Source organism: Cibotium barometz, chromosome 11, assembly GCF_041138505.1.
Source record: "Cibotium barometz isolate CiBa-2024 chromosome 11, ASM4113850v1, whole genome shotgun sequence".
In the NCBI taxonomy this organism is placed as follows: domain Eukaryota; kingdom Viridiplantae; phylum Streptophyta; class Polypodiopsida; order Cyatheales; family Cibotiaceae; genus Cibotium; species Cibotium barometz.
In genome coordinates, this window is record NC_141056.1 from 45,336,624 (window position 1) to 45,341,567 (window position 4,944).

Below are 4,944 nucleotides of genomic sequence, written 5' to 3' on the forward strand. Positions count from 1 at the left end.
AAAAAACCAGGTGCGAACCAGACCCACTATTAAAGTTTGGTCCAAGAAAGGGGGAATGCTGGAAAAACAGTCCCCTGGAGGATGCACTACAGAAGCTATGATGGAGGCCAGAATACTTTTGGAGCATCAAGAAGAGAGATGGGAATTTTTGTGTAAAATTCTGAATGAAGTTGAGGAGGAGTAGTAAATATGGACACTGTAGCCCTGATTTGGTTGTATTTACAGTTTTTGAACAGTTTCAGTTAATATATATAACTATTATTGATCTTAAAAAAGGGAAAAAACTAAGAGAAGGATTGTAAGAGAACTTTTTGTAAAGGGCTGTCTTTATTAATATTAATATATATAATTACTTGTTCCCAAGAATAAGAAAGAAAGAAACTAGTATTTAATAAAATTATTTACAAACAACTAGGTCAAATTAAGGAGACGTCTTGGCATTGGCCTGTCTTCTAGTCATTCAAGAATCCACACATCAATGTTTGTTGTCCTTTTTTCAACAACAAAAAAGTTTCAACCGCAATCAAAATAAGCTAGGAGCGTATTTTTTCAATGTCGCCGGCCACCTCGCCTTCTCCGATGGGCGCCGCATGCTTCACTGCTCCCTGCTGGTTTTACACAATCAGCAATCTATAAAAATGCATTAGATCTCCTCTGAATTTCGCAAGCCTTCTCTGCTTGAGCGTCGATTAGCACTTAATTACGTCGTTAATTACCATGACCACCATCTTCTGCAGCCAACGTCTAGCTGTGCCGGAGAGTGCACAGAAGATGACGGATCACGAGAAACGCCATCTTGTGCAGAAATTATCCCAGATGGCCGTGCCGGAGGTGCCCCAGGAGTTCTTGGTCCCCCATGAGCAGCGGCCTCATCCCGCCCAAAGAAACACGGGCCTCCTTCCCTTCGTGGATATGGCCGGCCTTCATGGAGACTCGGAAGCGGACACCCTGAAAGAGATCGCCAAAGCCTGCGAGGAGTGGGGCTTCTTCCAAGTAGGTTAATTACATTAACGTGCCTGCGCTAGCTAGCTTTTAAGATTAGATAATAATGAAGAGATAAAAGCGTATAGCTGATGTGGTCTGTACTGTTTGCTGCTGTGCTGCAGGTGGTTAACCATGGCATACCCGCGAGCGTTATTGAAGGGACCAGACAGGCAGCCAGGCAGTTCTTTGAGCTCCCCATGGACGACAAGGAAGGTTACTCCGTGAAGGATCAGAGCACTGAAGGCTTGCTCGGATATGGCCACACTAACTCCGCAAATGACTGGATGGACTCCCTCTTTGGCTACCTGGCTCCCCCCTCATTGAAGAAACTCGACATGTGGCCTTCCCAACCCGAAGGATTAAGGTCCAACCCCTTTCTCTCTCTCTCTCTCTCTCACTCACTCACTCACTCACTCACTCTCTCACTCACTCACTCACTCTCTCACACACACACTCTCTCTCTCTCACACACACACACACAGTCTCTCTCTCTCAGAGACAGTACACACATACACCCCCCCCTTACACACGGACACACACACACTTTTTTTCCCATTATATCACATGGCCCAACACCACTTTGTGATGTGACCACTCTAGGGGCATGGTGGATTCCTACGGCACCGAGCTACAGAACCTTTTCAAAAGTTTGCTCGCCGCATTGTCCAAAAGCCTTGGTATGAAGGATGACCATCTAGAGAAGGCTTTTCAACATTACAACTTGTTCTTCCGAGCAAACTACTACCCTCCTTGCCTTCAACCTGACCTTGTTCTTGGGACACATGGACACAAGGACCATGGATGCATGACGGTTCTACTACAAGACAAAGATATGGATGGACTTCAAGTGTGCAAGGATGGCCAATGGTTCTCAGTGGATCCCATACCCAACGCATTAGTCATCAATATTGGTGATCAATTACAGGTAAAGTCCTCCAGCCCTAAGTTAACCAGTTTGTAAGAGCCACATCATTAACACACTTAAAACCACCAAACTTGTGCCATATTGTTGTCTTTAAAAAAAAGGTTTTATAAATATTTAGTGATACCCAAAGATCATGTCTAATAGATGTAGCTAGTAGGGGGTCCTCATCCTACAAGGTTAATTCCTTGCTACACTCTAATAGATGTAGCTAGTAGGGGGTCCTCATCCTACAAGGTGAATTCCTTGCTACACTCTAGTGAACAACTTTTGCCATGCTTCTCTTTTCTAAAAGATGAATTCCTTTTACTACTAGGCTACACACTAGTGAACACCTTGTGCCATGCTTCTCTTTTGTAAAACTGTAAATTTAGGATATCATCTTGATATATATATTGACTCTTTTTTATTTTTTGATTATAGATGCTAACCAATGGCAAGTACAAAAGCGCATTACACCAACCGTGGTGTGGTGAGCAATAATCAAACTATAATGACCCTTGTTGCACACTTGGATCCTCCAGAGAAGGTTGTAACAATACACTAATTGGCACATTATAGTCAAATATCATATTTAGCTAGAGATTGAGACACTTTAATTTGAAGCATAATTGTCCTTAGACATATATCGCATGGATCACCCCCCTAAAGAAGGTGGTAGCAACCCTTAGACGTATAATCAAATATCATATATAGATAGAGACTTGAGACACTTTAATATGTTCTTGGACATATATATCACACTTCATGCTTAATGATATTGATATTTTATGTGCATGTCACTAATAGCATGAATAGCTTTTCTACTTAAGGAGAAAAGCTCGTAAAAGAGAATTAATGGTAAGAGCTTTAATAGTGGCCATAATTTGATTAACTATGTCATAAACATATGATCTTGTATGAATGGATTTGATGGATTAAGGATATGTACATGCTTTCATCTTGCACTCTTTATTACGAATATATACAAATAGGGACTCTTGTACCTCACGAGATTGAATAACTTTTCCTCTCTTCTTTGAAACCAAAATTGATTTCGATTTGTGCCCCCTCAAACCAAAAAATCAATTTAGGATACAATATGCATGGGATATTGTGCCTACTACTACTAGTACGATCATGACAATTTTTTCACAAAAGACATGAAGCATAGATAACATGTTTCAACTTTCCATAACTGTATATTTTTTTTACAAGACATTGTCAATTGTTCTAGTTTGCTTTTTTCATTCTCTAAATCTACTTTGTTTCACCTATATGTAGATGTGAGAAATACATAAATAATTGTTTGGTCTCCACCATAGTGACATACACCATTTAGGATCATCTAATGCTTATGACATCACTTCCTTCTTCTAGAGTTGATTTTTGTAGAAGGAATGCTCGAATATATTTTGTAGAAGGAACACTCTAGTGGTTTTACTTAAACAGTATAAATGAAAATATAAAAATTAATATTTGAATATCTATTAAGCGAGTTTTACTGATCTAATATTAAGAGTCAACATTTTCATGATGGTTCTTTGTTCCTTTTAATAGGTGCACATGTAAAGCCCACCTATTCCTCACTAAATTCGACCCCTTATATCTAGTCTACCATTTCTATTATTATAATGTTAGTATGATCCTTGAAGGGAAAGCCCCTATCTTTATGCTTTTCAAGATGATAATTTAAGTTTAGGCATCTTTTGAAAGTGAGTGAATACAATAGTAGCACCCCCTCCTCTCTCTCTCTCTCTCTCTCTCTCTCTCTTAATATCACAATAATTTCATATTGGGTGGATTTATATATTAGAAATTAGCACTAGTCTTGTAGAAAAAAACCACTTTTGTGGCTTTAAGAAATTTTTGTTTAAGAAAATATTTTATTTTTGTTTCAAAGAAATTTATATTAGGAAAATAATATCAAAACAAGATATTCATTGAGAGATCATAATAAGTGCCAAAAACATTTTAAACATATTCTTCCATAGTCATGATTTCGGTAAATAAATTAGATACTTTTTCAACACCTACAACTGTACGATTAAAAACTATTCTACATGTGCATAGGATATTGGCATGTCCAATATATCACTTAATAAACAAACACTTTTTCATATAGGTATCCTTGAAGTAAGGCTATTGCAATATTTTTATGTTATTTTTAGCAATTTTAAAATAAGAAAGTACTAGATATATAATTTTCTTTTTCCAAACACTTCCACCATAGGTAGAGGCATTCTAACCAATTATTCTTAAATAGTGTCATGAAATTTTACGTTGGTTGACATTTTCATTTCTTCAAAATTGCAAGACTTGTCTTTTATGTTGATAAGCACGTGAGCTCTCTCTCTCTCTCTCTCTCTCTCTCTCTCTCTCTCTCTCTATCATAAAAACTTTATATTGTGTGAATCTATGTAAAAAACATTAACCCCCTTTTGTTAGAAAGAAAGCCACCTTGTGGCTTTAAGAAACGCTTGAAAAAAAAATATTTTTTAGTATATTTATTTTGAAGAAATTTTTAATATAGAAGATATTCATTGAGAGAGAATATCTAGTGCCTAAAAAGTTTTGAAAACATAGTCTTTTTTTATGGTCATGATTTAGGCACCTTTTGTTAAAAAAATCTACCTTGTTATTTTTACATTAAAAAAGCCTTTTTATTTTTAGGTGGTCCTAAACTACTTTTTATTGGTTTTGAACTATTTTAAAGTGGTCCTCAAATACTATTTAGTGGTCTTGAACTTCTAATGAGTGGTCTAACAATATTGTTAAGTGGTCAAAAGTACTATCAAGTGATGCAAAAGTACTATTAAGTGGTACATGAGTACTTTAAGCTTTAAAAACATCATGTGCATTAATAGAGACCTTGTTATAGGACCACTTAGAAGTACTCTAGGATCACTTTCAATTACTTATAAGTTTTTTTATATTAAAAACACTTTAGGACCACCTGAAAGTGCTTTAGAGCTCTTAAAAGTACTTCATGGACTTTGCGAACGACTTTATAAACTTGTATAAGTACTTGTATAAAGTAATTTACATAGGCCCTAAAA

At 36.7% G+C, this 4,944-nt stretch overlaps 1 pseudogene; it reads left to right on the top strand.

Annotated features, from left to right (window-relative positions):
* The first annotated feature begins 717 nt into the window (after positions 1 to 717).
* On the top strand, positions 718 to 2,453 carry LOC147634226 (jasmonate-induced oxygenase 4-like; annotated as a pseudogene).
* Positions 2,454 to 4,944: the final 2,491 nt, after the last annotated feature.